General features: G+C 43.3%; 2 protein-coding genes across 5 annotated transcripts in view; one reads left to right on the top strand and one right to left on the bottom strand.

Annotated features, from left to right (window-relative positions):
* The window catches only part of MCF2L2 (MCF.2 cell line derived transforming sequence-like 2), a 259746-nt gene that overhangs the window by 77905 nt on the left and 162916 nt on the right, over nucleotides 1–18925 (bottom strand). The window lies entirely within an intron of this gene.
* Nucleotides 6781–18925, top strand: part of B3GNT5 (UDP-GlcNAc:betaGal beta-1,3-N-acetylglucosaminyltransferase 5) — a 75593-nt gene continuing 63448 nt past the window's right edge. The window contains exon 1 of the mRNA XM_005201621.5: nucleotides 6781–6971. The gene's annotated coding sequence lies outside the window, so the exon portion shown is untranslated. The remainder of the gene's footprint in view (nucleotides 6972–18925) is intronic.

Here is an 18925-nt window from a genome sequence, read left to right as displayed (position 1 = left end):
GAAACACTATGGATCCATAAGATGACCATGTTGAAATTAGTGATTCTTTAAGCATTAATAAAAGGTCTGATGAATATAAATAGTTCTCTACCTTCTGGAAGGCTAACAGCTACTAATGTGCCATCAGTTGAAAGTCTTGCTCAGTTACTGATGTGCCATCAGCTCCTTCTCCTGTTTTATATCTCAGTTTCTATATTTGGTCTGATGTTAGCTGGATTTGATCTTATTACTCTGATGTGTTTAGGGTAAACTACCTTAAATTCTTTTTAGAGCAGGATGGGGCACAAATAACTATTAAAGTTTATCTGGATGGGTGCTCACTTTTCAATATCACATAATAAATAATGACAAAGTAATTTCATGCATACTGTACTTTTTGAAAGAGGGATTGATTACAAACACAATCCCATTTATCCTAATTCAAGTTAACAATCCTGTATTCATGTAGTATTTTGGGAATTATAATTGTTTTTCTTTTTGGCTGTATCACACGGCTTGTGGGATCTTAGTTCCCCAACCAGGGAATGAACCAGGGTTCTTGGCAGTGAAAGGATGGAGTCCTAACCATTGGACTGCCAGGGAATTCCTCCCATTTTTAAGAATTGCAGTAAAATATATATTACATAACATTTTCCATTAATTTTTTAATTTTTTGCCCATGCCACATGGCCTGTCGGATTCTAGTTCCCAACCAGGGATAGAACCCACAGCCCCCTGCATTGGAAGTGTGGAGTCTTAACTACTGGACCACCAGGGAAGTCCTGAAATTTGCCATTTAAATGATTTTTAAGTGTATGATTCAGTGGAATTAAAATATATTCACAATGTTGTGCACAACCAGCAGAACTTTTTCATCAACCCAAACTGAAACTCTGTCCCCATCAAAGACTAACAACGTCCTTCCTACTCCCAGGCCCTGGCAACCTCCATTCCACACTCCATTTTCTGTTTCTATCATTTTGCCTAGGTAAGTGGAACCATACACCATTTATTATTTTTTATCTGGCTTATTTCACTTAACACAATGTTTTCAAAGTTCATTCATGATTTAGCAGTATCAGATTTCATTCCTGTTGAAGGCTTTACATCTTCTATTGTTTGCATAGACCATATTTCGCTTATCCACTCGCTTGTTGATGGCCACTTGGGTTGTTTCCGCCTTTTGGCTATTGGGAATAACGTGAACATTAGTTTGTGAATCTCCGTTGAGTCATTGATTTCACTTCCTTTGGGTATACACCCAGAAGTAAAATTGCTAAATTCCATTTTTAACATTTGAGGAACCACCATACTGTAGTGTTTTACATTCCCACCAGCAAGGCACCAGGGTTCCAATGTCTCCACATCCTCATCAACACTCATTATTTTCCTTTTTTTTTTTTTTTTAAACATTTATTTACATGGCTGTGTCAGGTCCAGATGCAACAGGACCTTCATTGCATCATGTGGGATCTTTCTTGCGGTGCACTGACTCTCTAGTTGTGGCCCAGGCTTAGTTGCTCCACAGCACATGGGATCTTCCCAGACCAGGGATTGAACCTGTGTCCCCTGCATTGTAGACAGATTCTTAACCACTGGACCACCAGGGAAGTCCTTATTTTCCATTTTAAAAATGATAGCTAACCTCATACAGTTATTTTTTAAATATGCATATTTTTTAAATATGCATATCATCTTCCTTGATGCATTCAACACCTGACAAAAAGCTCCTCCAGGACAGATATCCTATCATCCATCCCTTGTCCCCATACCTTACAAGTAGGCAAATTCTCAATAAGTATTTACTGAATGGATGAATGGTAGATTTAAGGAGCAGACACAAATTCTGTAAGCAGGAGCAGGTATTAACTGTTATTATCATTTCACAGAAGAGGAAATTGGGACTCAGAGCATTAAGTGACTTGACTGAGGTCAAACTACTGGCTTGGTGCTGCCAGAAAGAGGTCGTGTCCAGGATGTCTAGCTCTAGAACTAAAGACTAGTGTGTCAAGGGCGAATGTCAGTCCACTGAAATAGTACCCAATATTCGGACTCGGCAGCATGTCTCCATAAGGGACAGGGCTCACACAATAAGGACACAGGTAAGCAGGTTAGAGAAAAAGGGGTGGCTCAGCCCATAATCCATTTTTTAAGGTATATTTTTTTCAGAGAACATGATTTATCAAGAACTTTAGAACTGGCTTTTGAGAAGTGCTGTTATAAGAAAAATCTCTCTATAGCCATTTTAAATTCCTAACTAATGATCTATATTTTAAATAATACTCAATACAAATCTGAAGCAAGCTTATAACTGCATTTTAGAATTAATTTGAATAGGATTTGAACCATGTATGCTCCATAAAGCAGGCAATGAGAGCTTAATAATTATTAACTATTAAGAAAAGGGCAATAGAGAATTATATTTTGGTTGTCCCTTAAATATTAGTACAACCAAATTTAAGTGCAAAATTTCTATCACAAATGATTGCATCTGAGTCAAGCACGCAGCCCCCATATCATAGTCAATACCTATTTTCTGAACATCTCCGTGGACTGTGATTTTCTTCTTTTCCTCTGTACCATCTCACCACAGGACCCAAATAGCTTTTCCTCAGTTTAGATAACTGTGGGAAGGCTAGTGCCAATTGTCTTTTAAGATGTAAGTGTTAATCAGGTAGCATTCAAGAGTGTCCCTACACAAGTATCAAGTGTCCCTCCTGGCTTGGAGAGAAAAAGATGGAGTTAGAGGCAGCCCCTGGAATCTGTATAGAATGCTGCATGGCTCTGGGAGTGTGAAGTGAATGTCTGATCTTTAGGTGGAGAGGGGAGAAGAAATGCTGAGGATCACTGGCAGGGAGTTGGTACCAGGTCATTGTCACAAGTGCTGTTTGAGCTTTTGCAACATGGAAAGAAAACCTGTCCCAGCCTCACTCCCACATGTCAATCCTTTGCCCCCACTACCTTCCCCAAGTGAGGCCCACTCAATCCGTAGCACAGTGCTACTGCACCAAGGAGGGTCACAGCAAGTAGGACCTGCGTCTCCAAGACTGTCCCTGTCCCTGTTGGACCTCTGCTGAGGGTTTTAGGGTATGAGAGATGATCCCTGGGTTGGGGAGATCCCCTGGAGGAGGAATGGCAACTCAGTCTGGTGTTCTTGCCAGAAAAATCCCAGGGACAGAGGACCCTGGCAGGCTGTGGTCCACAGGGTCACAAAGAGTCAGATGTGACTGAGCAACTAGGCATGCACATACGAAAGATGCCCTTATGTACTGGTGGAAGGAGATGGTATATTAAGGAGGTCCCCCCCTCATGCAGAAGAGAAAAACATAAAATGGGTTCTTAGAATGGCCTGTGGGTGAGTATCTCTTTGTGCTGTCAATTCCCTTCATCTTTCAGCTTTGGATGTACCTAGTATGATTTCATACAACTGCCAAGATCCCAGAACTGAGGCAGGCTGTTGAATGGTGCCAAACCACAAGAGCTACAGCAAGAACTGTAGGAAAGGGGGTAGTGTGCCTCCAGTGTCAGCATTTGGGCCTTGTTGACATGGAAGGCGAAGTATACTGGGGCCATTGTTCTGTGGATGAAGCTTCTTAGACCAAAAGGTTGAACTTTTGATGAATGTGGGCAGCATTCAGCAAAAATTGAATTCAACCAGTGGTTAATACATATTCACTCTTTGCAAGGTATTGCAGAAGGGTTTTTTAAGGGAACTGGAGATGAGCAGGATGTAATCTTCACCTTTAAGAGGTGTAGGTCATTCAAAGAGTAGGGAAAACAGATCCATAGATATTGATACAGTGATAAAATGCCACTGACTGTTATTGACATGTAACAAACACCCTGGGTTGGGTCCACTGGTGAGAAGGATTCTGGCTCTTGGGGTCATCCAATACCCATCCATTCATCATTTCACAAACAGGTATCTGAATATCTCATTTTAGACCTGTTAAGCTTAAGACTGATGTGACACACTTAAGTGAAGACTTTCCAGTTTGGAGCTCAGAATCTAGATTAGATATATAAATCAAGCATTAAAGGCAATGGATGAGATCACCAAGGAGCAAACATGGTGAGAAAAGAATGCCCAGAAGGATATATGTGTGGGTAGGAGGAGGTGGTAGGCAGCAAAGGAGGAGGAGGTAGTGAAGGAGATGTTGCATTAACTGCTGATGCTCTATTAACAGAAAATGTATCTCTAGAGATGTGAAACATAGCAGGTCTTTTCATGGCAATGAAGCTGATGAGATAGAGCAGGAAGACCAGCTCACCACGCCAGAAGAGCTTTCTGTAGCCCGTAATGAACATGAGAATGACACCTGTCCACCCAGGCCATGAGGTGCCATGCTCAGCATTTCGTGCATGTTACTGCTCTGTGATCAGTCTTCACTGCACCCTTCCAGGCAGGAATTACCATGGGGCACAGAGAAGTTAGGTCGCTTGCCCAGATCTCGTAGCCAGCAGGAACTAAGTCAGGATTCCACCCCCACCTCTCTAGCAGCCCAAGCCTTGCATGAACTCTTTCTGGCTTCAGAACACACAGCTTGTGGTGTGTCTGAATTCATGGGGCAGTGCCTGTACAGGGTCTGTGAGAAAATCTCCCTACAGAAAGGGCAACGGAACAAGTCAAGCCTGGCACTGTGTTGGTATGCTTCAACTGTGTTAGGCATTAAGCAATCAGTTCTCCTTTCTTTATTTCAATAACACTTCTCTCTTGGGTTTCTTTTGCTCCCACCATCTCCCAGGATCTCTCTTGTACTCGTTTCAGTTTTCTTTCACCACAGCTAATAATACATACCTTACTCTCTGGTTCTCTCTCCTACATTTTCTTCTCCTTCTGCTCTTTATTAGCCTTATCTTCTCCTTTCTAAATCTGACATGCAAATTGTAATTTCTCTCATCTTTCAAGTTTACCATCTTGATGCTACAGGTCTCTCTTTTCCAGCACTTCCCTAAATTTTCTAGTGCTTTGTGAAGCAAATTCCTGATGGTGAGATTAAAAGTCATTTATAAATCTAATTTTAGTTGACTCGGTTCACAAGCAGCTACTGTGGACACCGAGGACAAGGTGACACTGTCCTCATTCTTTGTGATGGTCAAGTCGGCTTTGCTACTATCAGTTAATTTTATCTCTAACTAATTTCAAAAATTTTATGCACTCCCTCTGGAAAAAACAGAGTACTTTTTCTATACCATGAAGTCTATCATCCTCTTCTTCTCCTCCTGGGGTGGGACAGGGCACCAGCTTGCTGTAAGAAATCCTCCCAGATGTACAAAGCTGCCTTCCCTGTGCATGTGTGGGCAGCTGGCAGGCATTCTGGACCACTTTGCTCATCCCCATCTCTTATCCACACCCTCTCCCCTCCTCTCACCTGAAGCTCCACATCCTTTCACCAATCTCTTGACTCACTTGTGAATCATTTCTCTCTCTGTCTGGGTTGTCTATCTTCATATAGGTCGATGTGAATACATAATTTTCACATATATTTATCAATGTTTCAGTCAGTTTGTATAGGACACAGTCCTATGTGTGCAAGCATGTGGAACACACATGTGTGATACCTGCACCTATGTGGGCCTAGTTCCAAATGACCTGATGGGCATATAATGGCAACTGAAAATTTGTACATAAATCTGACATATACAGATGATACCTAGGGGGAATATCTGTGGGTTTATCATCAGGATTTTGTTTTGCATAGGTAAAAGGGGGTGATTTGCACTGTACTAACAATAAATTAGCTTATTTATGTGTCACTGTCAGTGACTCCCTTACAAGTCAAAAACCTAAATATTTCTGTCTGTGATAGAACATGCAATGAGGTATGAGTAGATAATAGGAATACTGGGTCTGAGTAGATAATAGCAATACTAAGCCACACTCTCTATAGGTAATATATAAAAGAAAATAATTGCATGGCTCCATATGCTAAGGAGCTAAAGAAACCAATTACAAAACCTCTTTAAAAATCTAGCTAGAAATAACAAGTACAATGTTGTGTCTACAGTTTCAAATTGATTCCATAATCTGCTTTCAAGTCATTACCTGCCATTCCTTTTACAATAACAAATCCAAAGCTTTTACTTTACTGAAGTAAAGGGTTAATTTTTTTCTGTCATATTCTTAAATGTATATTGTACAATTACAAAGTCGTTCAAAATATCACCACTGTTAAATGGCAATATTTGTTCTATAAGGAGGATGCTAGAACAACATCTGGGGAATAAGAAACCAAACCCCAAAAAACGATTTGTTTATACTTTCCTCCCTTCTGTGGAAATTTATATTCTGATTTTGTTTGTTATGTGTATTAAGTATTCTGAGTGGGGAAAACACCTCAAAGCAGATCCTGGCTCATAGTTGATGATCTGAGTAGTGAAGTCGCTCAGTCGTTTCCGACTCTGCGACCCCATGGACTGTAGCCTACAGTCTCCTCCGTCCATGGGATTTTCCAGGCAAGAATACTGGAGTGGGTTGCCATTTCCTTCTCCAGGAGATCTTCCCAACCCAGGGATTGAACTCTGGTCTCCCGCATTGTAGGCAGACGCTTTACCATCAGCCACCAGGCGAGTCCGATATCTGAGTAAATAATCTCAATTAACTAAAGAGGTGTGGAGAAGCACTTCCTGGAGCTGCCTTGCACCGACAGGAATAGACAGGCGGGACGCATCACCCTCACTTACACGCTGGGGTGGTGGCTACCGGGCAGGCCAGGCTGGGCTTCGGAGTGACGCCAAGAAGTGCAGGAAACACAGCACGCTGCACACTGGCCGCGCCCCTGCCCTCCGCCGGGAGCCCCTGATTGGGTCCCCCAGCTTTCAGCCGGCTCCAGCCCGCTTCCCGCTGTGGTAGCGAGCCCAGCCAAAAGCCAACTCCCCAGCCCCTGCCTAAAATTTAAAACGAGTAAGTTTTGTTCCGGAGACCAATGACTTTAGTTCCCTTGCCGGCGGAGTGCCGACCTGCGATTTGGGAGTTTAAGGAACTGGTCCTGGTGAGTTTTGCTTTAAGTTTTCTTTGAAATTAAGCTGGGCTTGAAAGTAAACTCATTGGGGGGCGGAGTGAGTCTCTCCCACCGGCCCATTGCATTCCTGAAACGAACCGCTGTCGAAAAACTGTATGCAGTAAAATTGAGTTTCCTTCTTTTGTCACTGAGGCTCCCTGAAGCTCCGGGCGGGGGGCGGGGAGGCGGGTGTGGTAAGTGGTGTGACTAGAGATCTTTTAAAGTCTAGCTTGCCCTTAGAACTCTCGCTCTGAAAAGGAAAATAAGGTGCTCAGAGAACTGCAACTCAATCAGTCAAAACTTATCTCCAGTAGATGAGTAAACCGTTGCGTGTTCTGAACGAATGATCACTTGTCCAACAAATTCTGCCTCCTAATGAAAAGTATATGGAGGATCAGTTGTTTCATATGGAATTAATATGTGTGATCAATCGTACTCTTTTTAAACTGCTCCGCATCCCACCGCATCCTAACTGGGGCCCAGGCCCCCTGTAGGTTGGAAATGTAGGCTTCTCTTCCGGATCACTAAATGGGGAAAGTTCCAGCCCGCTCGGCGGGGATAATTCGCAACTCCTCATCTGGTTTGTTCTTTGTGAGGGGAGACGGATTCCCTCGGTCCGCAGCAAGGGCTCCTGGCCGGCCTGGCCTCCGCCCCGCCCCTGCCCGGCCCGGCCGCCTCGCCGCGCCTCCCAGCCGGAGCGGCTCCCGGGCTGCGGGAAAGGAGTCTGTTCTGCTTCCTCTGGACCAGGCGAGATCGCCAGGGCCGAGAGGGGAGGAGAGTCGCTCGCACGGCGACTCCAGGACTTCAGGTTGGAATGAGCTCTGGGGCCGGAGAGGCGAGGCTGTAGCTGACACCGGGCTTGGCGCCGGCTCGCGGCCCTGGTCCGGAGCGAGCGCGGCCGGGCGTCGGGAAGCTGGGGCCGCCCTATCCGCAGCGGTGCAGGGGCTGCCCGCCGCCCGAGAGTGCGGCGGGGAAAGAGGCACGTTCCTTCCCCGGGGCGCCTTTGTTCATTCGGGCCTGCGGGCGGGCGTTTGGCGACCGCGACCCCGGGCCGAGCCTCCATCCAGATGCAGCAGGTAGGCTGGGGGGCCCGGAGCCCCTGGGCGGTGGGGAGGGTGAAGTTCCCCGGAGCCGGTCCCCATTCCTAGGAGCTCCAACTAGGCGGCCGCCGCGCCGCGATGCCGAAACCCGCCGGAGCTCGGGAGCCGGGAGCGGAACGCCGCGCCCTGCGGGCCTCGGTTTCCGGCTGAGCGGCCCCCAACCTTGCGCCCACACCTAGGCTGCAGGGGTGAATTCGGATAGAGATCCTGCGTCGTGTTAGAAGTTGGGAAACCGCCAGACAGGGGAAGCTTTCGGTGAGTTACTGGCTGGGGCAATACAGACAAGGAAGTAGCAGGCGGGATAACTGGGAAACGAGACCTCTTTCTAAGCGGGGAGGTCCTGGCCACGCTTTCCTTTGACTTTGCCAAATTTAATTTTGCTTCCTGAAGTGACAGAGTCATTTGTTTACTCAGATGCCCCTTACGTAGGCCCAGCGTAGGAACTTTTCATCCGATTCTGACTACACACCCTATATTTTTCTTTCCCAGGGTCGATTTTCATAGGTTATGGGTCATGTTAAAGGGACACCAACGTTGTACCACTCGGTGGCTGGTGGTGGCTTGGAGGTCGAATTTAGGGTAATTCTCTAATGAAAGCACATACATTAGAACTGGATTTGTTCCTCTGTGCCTTTATTTTGGGAAACTTTGCCTGGTCCCTATGCGGGCAGGGAGAAGGATGTGAGAAGCTGAAACTGACCCAGAAAAGGAAGATTGAAGGTAGTTGCATTAAGTGGTGCTGCTGAAAAGATCCTGTCCTGAACTTTCTGAAAGGGGGACTGGTTATAAGCACAGGAGGTTTTAACTTTCTCATAAGAAACTTACAGTAGATTTTACATTTTGTCACTGTGCAGGGGTGGGGCTGCTTTTGGGAGTCAACTTTTTCTTTTAAAAACAATAAATTCAATATCTGAAATGTTTCCATTAAATACATAAATGATTCTCCCCTCTTCCGCTTTCTCTCTCTCTCCCATCTCCTCTCCCACAGGGACTCTCCATGAGTGTTTACTGAGCCCCTTTGAGGATGAGGGTGACTCAGTTTGACTAACCTCAGTCGCCAGGGGCTCACTGTGACACCTGAAGATGGGAATGAGTGTTATGACAGGGAGAGTTCAAGCTGTAGCTCAAAGAGGCTGTTTCTGAGGAATGAGAAATGAGGGATGATTAGGAGGCATGACCATACACATACACAAACACAAATCATCAGAAGGTGGAGAAGAATTTTCAAAATAAAGTGCAGGCTTTAGCAAGGGAAAATGTCAACTTATATATTTAATTAAAATAGAGATAGAATTTCCCTTTTATAAAAGACTGATTCAAATCAGCCTGTAAGAAAAGGAAATAACTTTCTAATTCTAAAATATAGAACAGCTTGGGTTTTGAAATGGGTCATCCTTTTAAATGGGTCACTTTGGCTAGAATCATTGCTCTCAGTGACTTTCAAATTGTTAGGGTAGAGTTCTTTCTGAGAACCAATTGCACTATAATCTACATATCAGAACATAGGATGCAGTAAAAAGAAACTAGGAGCAATTCAGAAGGAAATGTTCTCTTAAAGTAACAAAATGTATCCTTGTATATTTGGAACATTGTATATACTCAACTGAATACATTTTAGCTTTGCATTTTATGGGCCATTCATGGGGTCGCAAAGAGTCCAATTGGACTGAGCCACTGATCTGATCTGATCTGATCTGATACTTTTTGGGGGGAATACTTCCATAGCCATTATTTTATTCCATTGTTGAATAATCTTGTGAAGAGAAATATACATTGAATCTATGTTCCAGAAATTGGGGAACAGCAAATTATTATAAGAGCTCTGCCATTAGATATAGAATTTCTGCCAGCAAAGATTTAGCCCGAACAGTGTAAATCTAGAATTTTTTTTTACAGTTTGCATATATAAAAGAGATAGAAGAATTCATATTTAAAGATAAGCAACTCAATCAGGTGAGATGTAAACTCTGAAAAAGCAAAAGTGATTTCTTTACATTTAAATGCTAGAAATTCAGAGACTGGCTTTGACCAGTAACTTATTTTTAAGATTTATCTTCCATAGTGAAGCTTATAACACTAGAAGCCAGTTTTTTTTTTTTTTTTAAACAGAAAGGAGTGTTCCTCTAAGTCTGCAGGCAATAAGCTCCCTAAATTCTAAGTTCAGGGTACTATTACACAGCTTAAAATTCCCTGAAATTTCATATTTTATCTCTTATTCCTTTTCTACAACTCTTTCAACAACTTTTTGATTGTGGTCTAAGAAAAGTAAGTTAAAAAGTTGACTCAGGTTCCCTTCTCTATATTTTACACGACCTTACAATCTTTTGGCTGTGGTATTTGAAGTGTATTCTTAAGTACTTGTGGGAACCATATTGTTCTTTCCTGTCAAGGATAATGGAAGACCATGTTCAATTAGGAATGATACCTTTGTTTTCAGTCACAATAGTGTTTGAGGTGTCTTAATGGCCATTAGCAATCAGATCAGAACTTTGAAAAACTCATATCTAATAAAAGTTTTTGAGAAGAATATTAAGAGTACAGCTCATCATTTTGAAAGGAAAATAACCCCTAAAGAATATCAGCCATCTATGAACTAAGCCATCATGGTAAAGATGTATGAACAATTTTTAGAGAAAGGAAATTAACATATATCAAACACTTGATCTGGACCACATTTTGTCAGTAGATATCTAAAATGATCCTCAGAAAACACTGTTGGTACAAGGTTTAAAGACAAGTCAAGCTCATGTGACTAGTAAATGGGAGCACTAGGATATAAATTATTTTTGTTCACCTTCACACTTGATTTTCCTATTCTCTTGCCCGCCTGCCCCCCCACCCAACCGCCCCCCACCGCCAGATTCCAGGTTGCACTGGAACAATTTTTTACTCTGTTAGTGGATCTACACTGGAAACATCTCTGAAGCCCTCTCAGCATCCTGCCTGTCGCCTACCACAGAGTATGTGATAAATTAATACTTGTTGAATGACTTAAATGTAGGTATTACCTACTTTCAGGGCTGTACAGCATATTATCTAGGACAGGGCAGGTGTTTAAATGGCAATTTACTTATTATAATAAATGTTGATCAACTGAGATGGAAATGTAATATATATGTGTGTGTGTATCTTAGGTTTTACACCATTATTTATTTTTTGTTATTGCATTCAGAACAGGACACATTTTGCCACTGGATAATAGGCCAAAGTGTATAGCTTATATAGCAGGTTTATATCAGGTTATATTGTCACCATATTTTGAAATCACTATTTTTCATATTATAATTTAACGTCAGCTGTGTATGACTCCTCTGCTTTCATCTCATCCAATACTTATTCATTGAATACTTGCTTAAAACATCCTCTCTGAGTACATTTTACTCTCTTCTCCTTCCCTACTTACTTTTTCTTTACTTCCTTCTACCACTTTGAGGGCTTTCCAGGTGGCCCTAGTGGTAAAGAACCCACCTGCCAATGCAGGAGATGTAAGAGATGTGGGTTTGATCCCTGGGTTGGTAAGATCCCCTGGAAGAGGGCACGGCAACCCACTCCAGTATTCTTGCCTGGAGAATCCTATGGGCAGAGGAGCCTAGCAGGCTGTGGTCCACAGGGTCGTACAAAGTCAGACAGCACTGAAGCAACTTATTAGCACACATGTACCACTTTGAATCTCCTCCCTTAAATACTCCAATCTTCCATGTGCAAGAAAGACTTTTTGTACCCAAAGTGACTCAAACTGTCACTTTTGCCCATTGTCTGGTGCTACTGGGATCAAGGAAAGGAAGGAGGGAAACGGGATAGAAGGTTGGGAATAGGGTGTGCTACAAAGGAAATGAAAACAAGTTCTGGTGAAATGCAGGTGGTAGCAAAACATAAATGACTCCAAACTTCAGACAGGGAAGCAAATCTTTTCCCTTCTAGGGTTGGTTCTCTTAGTTCTGCCCCACCAGCTTCTCTGTCTTTCCATCACACTAGGAAGAGCAGGTCAGGAATTCAGGACAGGGCTGTAAAGGACCATCTGCTTTTGAGCTGCCACAGGGTCTGGAATTCATGGAGGTTACAGGGTTAACACCATGTTCTGGTGCCTCCGTTTCTTCTTCTGAAAAAAGGGGAGATAACTTCTCCCTCATAGGTTGTTGTGAGAGACAGTTACTGTCTATGTAAAGCTTTCTGAACAGATCCTGGTGCGCACTAAACATACCATGTTAGCAACTGTTGCTACACTAGGCATAAGGAGAAGTTTGTTCCTTAAGTAGGCAAGAACAAAACTGACAAAAATCATATTTATAAGAACTGGCAACCCTGTCAACCCAACAAATATGCCTCAAGAATGAACACAGAAGGCCAGGCTTAGAAAAGCAAGTGCGTGACCTCTCCAAGACTCTCTTTATATTTCAGCTCTTTTGTTTGTGTCAAATTCTGTATAATCAAACTGCTTACTGGGAAATGTTAGCAACCTTTAATATAATTCCTCTGAAATATGATAATACTCTACAATCTCTCTGTCAGTTTCCTTAGTGCTTATCTTTACTTGGAGCCTGTCTTTACTTGTTTGTTCATTTTGTATTTTCCTGGTTTAGTATTCCCACAACCAGCAAACAGAAATCGACAACCATGTTTAGCTTATAAAGAAATATATAGCATAGTTTATGTAAGTGGAGAGCAGTTTACTAGATTCACACTATACATTTCATAACCAACTTTTCCCATTGTCTCAGATCCATGCTTGCAGAGCTGGAATTTAAAGCCTTCAGACTAACAGTGGATCAAGAATTAATTCTAAAGTGTATTCTTTGTGGAGGAATAACAATTCCACATGACTTTTAATCTTTGCCCAGAGCTTGAGCTTAAGTTTCATAGCTAGTCACAGTCACATAAACACTTAAAGATAGCTGTTGCATGGAATGTGCCCTTTTTTTATAGCTTTATATTGAATACACTTAAATTTGATTAAAGAATAAAATATAATTGAGAGAATATCTCATTTTTCCCACTTAAAATGTGAGTTGTACATTCACATTTCAGGTTGCCACCTTATTGAGCAAATAGAAAGAGAATTAGTGCTAAACAGTAACCAGTTGTGTTTCTTAGGACCAAATACTATTTTACTAAGAAAAAAATCTATGAAGATCAAATCATGGCCTTTCTGGTAAATTCAGGGCTTTTTATACCTGATTTCTTTAACATGACAGTTTGGTTCCTGAGGATTTATCCTACCTATGTTTAATAGGGAATAAATGATCAGAGCAAGCCAGGAAAAAAAAAATACTTGGAATGTAAAACAAAATGTAACATAAAGATGAGAAAGAAAATGTTATCTTTCTTTTCTTTGAGTTATGTCTGGAAAGGAACCAAAAGTTGTGTCTCACATGGGACTTTAAGTCATGAAAACTTAAGCTTAAAAGTATCAAGTAGTGAGGCTTAAAAAAAAAAAAAAATCTGAGACTTGCTGGAGGAGCAACATTAGTTTATAGTCATATTTTTATCACTTTTAAACTTTGTGCCCCAAATGAGTGCTTCCCTTGCCTCTCCCTAGCCTGGCCCCTGACAGTGGTCAGTGTGCTTTATAGAGGGAACGGAGCGTGCTGCCCAGCCCGGGGAATTCCTGAAGAGGAAGCACACATGGGATGAGATGGTGACAAGTGTGTGACATCTTTTACTTTCTCTATGAAGTAGGAAAGGAAGTTGTCAGCTAAGAGTGAGCATGACACTTCCTATCGTCCTAGGAAGAGAGGGGAAGATTCAACATGGCTGGTGAAGAGCCTGGGAGAGGGAGAAGCTCCTTAACAAATGGAGGACAGTCAGACAGCACTGAGCACTCTGCCCACAGCTGGATATCGCCCTGTGTGGTGGTGCTATCTGCCTGCTGTGTTATGTTTCTCCAGGAGCCTGGCAGGTATTATAGGGAATATGGGAATGACCCAAGGTCTGGGGTTGCTGGGGTGGAAGGACAGGAACCAGGGATAAGAGGGCAAAGGTGCCAGGTGACCCTGCATCTGAGACAGGGAAGTGGGTAGAAGAAAAGTTAGGAGATAGCTGGATGGACCAGGGGTGTTAGGGGGCAGGAAGCGGGTGGGCAGAGGATTCCAGATGAATGCTTAGAGGTTGTGGTTGAAGAGGGAGTAGACTGGACTTTGAAATTTCAGAATAATGCAGTTCTAAGTAAAGCCACATAAATGACTGCTGGTAAGCCACACAACTTTCCTGCTGGTAAGTTGTCTTCAGTGTGTGGGAAGCGAGTGTGAACAAACACCTACACCATAAAACAAGGGCTCCTTGGACTTCTGAGTGTCACATGTCCTCTAGGTAAGATGTAGAAATATGGTTTCTCTAAGATTGGATGTTGTTAATGTATTACAATGGTGGTCTAAAATAGTGGTTAAGAAACAAATAGGTGTTTCTTAATTAGAAACAAAAAACAAATAGATGTTTTTTAATTCAAACCCACTGGCTTTCTCTAGTTACCATTACTCTGGTCTGAATTTAGTGCTGCTGCTTTTCCCGGAAGATGCCTTCCCCAGCCCCACCTACGCCCAGCCTTGAGAGCCCCCGGGCTCCCAGCACAGTGCTCACTGTTTGCTCCAGGTCTGTCTTCCCACTTGAGCTCCATGACAGGCCTTGTCTGCCCTGCCTTCTGACTGTTTCCCTTGACCTTTATTACCCCATCTAAACTTTCTGATGAACCAGCCCTTTAAAATAGTTTCTCTTTTCTTTGACTCCTCCATTGTCTCCTTCCCCTGAGTTGACTATTCCTCTGGGCCTTTGCTCAGCTCTTCTTCCTTGAGAGTTCACCCATGTTCATGGCCGCCATTGTCTTTATAACTCAGGGCACCCGCTGGATTTCAGTGCTGTCTGCTTCCAGGCTCAGATTACCTGCTGGACTTACCTACTTGCTGTCTCTCTTAACATCTCCATCAACACAGCTTAAAAGCAAATGTGTTGCCACCTCATTCCTGACTCAGGAAACCAGTTTTCCCTCCTTTGTCAGTAATGCTTGAACCTAGATTTTTCTCCTCTCCTTTACTCCCTGTCCCAGGTCACTCATCACATGCCACTGAGGCTTTTTTAGAAAAAATTATTTATTTTAATTGGAGGCTAATTACTTTACCATATTGTAGTGGGTTTTGCCATACATTGACATGAATCAGCCATGGGTGTACATGTGTTCCCCATCCTGAACCCCCCTCGCACCTCCCTCCCCATCCCATCCCTCTGGATCATCCCAGTGCACCAGCCCTGAGCACCCTGTCTCATACATCGAACCTGGACTGGTAATCTGTTTCACATATGATAATATACATGTTTCAGTGCTATTCTCTCAGATCATCCCACTCTCTCCTTCTCCCACAGAGTCAAGAAGGTCATCTTTATCCCTTCCTTCCCTCCCTACCTCCACCATCTTGGACTAGACCCTTTTTACCTCATCTTGCTTTAGTATGTGTGTGCTCTGCTTCTCAGTCATGTCTGACTCTCTCTGACCCCGTGGACTGTAGCCCACCAGGCTCCTCTGTCCGTGGGATTCTCCAGGCAAGAATACTGGACTGGGTAGCCATTCTCTTCTCCAGGGGATCTTCCCAACCCAGGGACCAAACCCCAGTCTCCTGCTTTTCAGGTGGATTCTTTACAGGCTGAGCCACCAGAGAAGCCTGCCTGCTTCAGTACAAGGTCCTGATATTACCCAGAGTCTGACCTCTAGGAATCCTGCATCCTTCGTACCACTGCCAGATTTCTGCATAAAGCTTAATAAATATTGACAAGGGAGTTATCACTAAAAACAAAAAGGACTTGCTGCCCTGGGCACTCACTGTCTTCTCTGCCTTATTTTCAAGGTTCTCCATAAGTACACCCCAACCTCCCTGCTTTCAAATATTAATACAGGCCTGTTTCTCAAATATTTGCCATATTGTATTTCTTTCCTTTGTTGCCTGAAACTGCTTCCTTGTCCTTCTGCAACCACCTAAATCCTGATCATCTTAGGCCCTTGTGATCTAGCTGTCACTGATTTCTCCTCCCAGGGACACTCCTATTGTGCCTAGAGCAGGTATGACCCAGATTGGTGCTGACATACAGAGTGAACCTTACTGTGACATGCCTGTTGTTGTCCAGGGGAACTGTGTTTCCACATGCATGCTGTGAGTCTTGTCTCAACTAGATTGTTGGTGCTTTCAGAGCAGAGACCAGAAAATACTACCTCATGACTGCCGCCATGCCCGGTGTATTTCTATAGCAAACACACACACACACTTGTAGGATTAACTGAAACATTGGACACTGAAATTAACTGAAACAACATTGAGGTTGTTTAACTTGAAATTAAAATGCCAACCTCATCATCTTAACTAAAACTTCAAAATTTGTAGCAGGTTCTGCATAATACTTTAGGATTACAAAAGTAAACTCAACAAAGAAATGAGTTGACAGCAGGAATGAAGCAGAGAAAAGTCAGGGTTCATTTTGGGAAACCTGTAGCCTCTAGATGCATTAATTGTTTTGTTTTCTGTTTTTAATCAGAGAAGTTTGAAGAGCTCTCTTGTGAAGAAATATTCTTGAGTGGTTGAGGGGCACAGCTCCCAGTGTGTATTTGGGGTGAGGTCTGCCACATTCTTTTGATATTCCTACTCAACTTCTTATCCACTCAAACTTCTTATTCTTCTGACTACTTCTTTAGGAAAGAGAAAACTGAGGATATCTATACCTTCCTCTCAATCCAGACAGAAGCAAACCCAAGTTATATTCCAGATATTTGCATATTTTCCCCTAAGGAGCTCTTTGTCCTGTTCTCTCGTAGAGCCTTCCCTGTTTCCTATTTTCAGCAGGCTCTGAAGTCATCTGTAATTTTTGTATTCGCTCAGTAACAATACTTTGATCTTTGCCCCCAGTTTACAGATTGAGTCACTGCAGCAGAGTGCAGTGAGGGGTGCCTAAGGTTATACAATAAACCTGGCCCCAAACCGGGCAGCCCTGGTTTCGACAGTTGATTGGTCACCCAGCTGCACTGTGGGCACAAAGGAAGCTGCACCCACAGCATTCTGTTGTAGATGGTTGCTGAGCTCACATTCAGTATTGGGATCGCTTTGTTTCCTGTTAGGTCCAGCGTGTTCTTTCTCTAGGTCAGGCAGGCCTGTGGGCTTCACTGTAGCCCCCAGCCTAGCACTGTGAATACAGAAGCTAGAAGATGTGCCTTAGAGAAGCTTTATGACAGTGTGAACCAGAAGGGTGAGCCTTGATTGCCTGTGAATGGTCTCCATCAGCAACACCAGGGTTGGGACAATGTTGTTTAGTTTTAACAGATGAATTTAGATCATGGAGGTACTTTTGCTTTTGGTTGGAAAAAGCCATCCTAATAACTAAGTTCACTTTGGAGGAGTGGGGGTGTTCTTTTGTTATTAGAGAAGCCGGGTTCTATGAATTCCCAGATCTTCCCCTCATCACATCAACACTCACATCATCACATCAGGGAGATTTGGTTGTGACTGATGTAAACAGTGGCTCCAACAGTTCAAGCAGCTGTGGGTGGAGAAACTGTGTCTTAGAACTTCACACACTGTTCTGAGCCTAAAGAAGTAGTGTGGGTTGTTGGCTTCATGACTAGTTCTTTGTAATTTTTCAGAAAGCAGTTGTGACTCTTAGAGGCCAAGTGGGAACAGTTGAAGGAGTATAGGAAAATGAAGGAAATATACACGTGGTAGGGTGGAAGGGGACAAAACAAGTGTTATGGGCTGGCTGTTTGGTGACAGATAGTGATAGAGTGTTGCTGCTATAGTTGTTGCTCATCCAGATTAGCACACATTCATGGGAGAGAGAGTAGGGCCTCTATGAGTCCAGGGTGCAAGTGGGTGCTGGCAGAGTTGGGCAGGTGGGCTGATTGTCTAGCAAGAAGCTCCGTCTTGTAGACAACCATGAATAGGTGCAAAGCAAAGCTGCCCTTGGAACATAGTGAGTGCAGCTGCTCAGAAATGGGAAGCTAGTTTTGCCTGTGGTTCCAAAGGTTACTCTTCTTTTTGTTTCCTTCCCGGGATCTCTTGGAATAGAAACAGCAAATTAGTTTCAATTGAGATTTTTCTTAGAATTCTTAAACACTTAAGCTGTCTTAAAATCTGCCGTTAGAGATTCTCTGTTACTTTGCATGAAGCTTCCAGTTCCTTCTTTGTGTATTGTGGAAGAGGCAGAAGGCTGGGCCTTCAGAGCTGGGCCTTACCTAAGTGAGCACAGTTAAGACTGAGAGGAAGTGCCCCTCCCCCACTCCACCTCCCCAATGAAAGCAATTTTGCAAAGTGTAAGCAGATGCCACCATCAGAAACGGATGTTTCTTGCTGTCTCTCACCCTTGTTATTGTTCAGTCACTCAATCTTGTCTGACTTTGCAACCCCATGGACTGCAGCCCGCTAGGCTTCCCTTTTCCTTCACTATCTCCCAGAGTTTGCTCAAACTCATGTCCATTGAATTGGTGATGCCATTCAACCATCTTGTCCTCTGTCGTCCCCTTCTGCTCCTACCTTCAATCTTTCCTAGCATCAATCTTTTCCAATGAGTCGGCTTTTCACATCAGGGGGATTTTTGGAGTTTCAGCTTCAGTCCTTCAGTATCGGTATTGGAGCTTCAGCTTCAGCATCAGTCCTTCCAATGAATATTCAGGGTTGATTTCCTTTAGGATTGACTGTTTTGATCTCCTTTCAGTCCAAGGGACGCTCAAGAGTCTTCTTTCATCCTACCCTAGAGTATTCATTCAGTCTGCCATGACCACCCAAACCAAGGGGCAAATTACCAATATTGATCTAGCCCTTACAGCAGTATTCCTCACTTTTTTGCATTTTACTTTACAACAGAAATGCATTTTACTTTACA

The sequence above is a fragment of the Bos taurus genome, chromosome 1, assembly GCF_002263795.3.
Source record: "Bos taurus isolate L1 Dominette 01449 registration number 42190680 breed Hereford chromosome 1, ARS-UCD2.0, whole genome shotgun sequence".
NCBI lineage: Eukaryota > Metazoa > Chordata > Mammalia > Artiodactyla > Bovidae > Bos > Bos taurus.
Note: the sequence above shows the minus strand (reverse complement) of the source record. Positions and strands in the feature narration are given on the sequence as shown.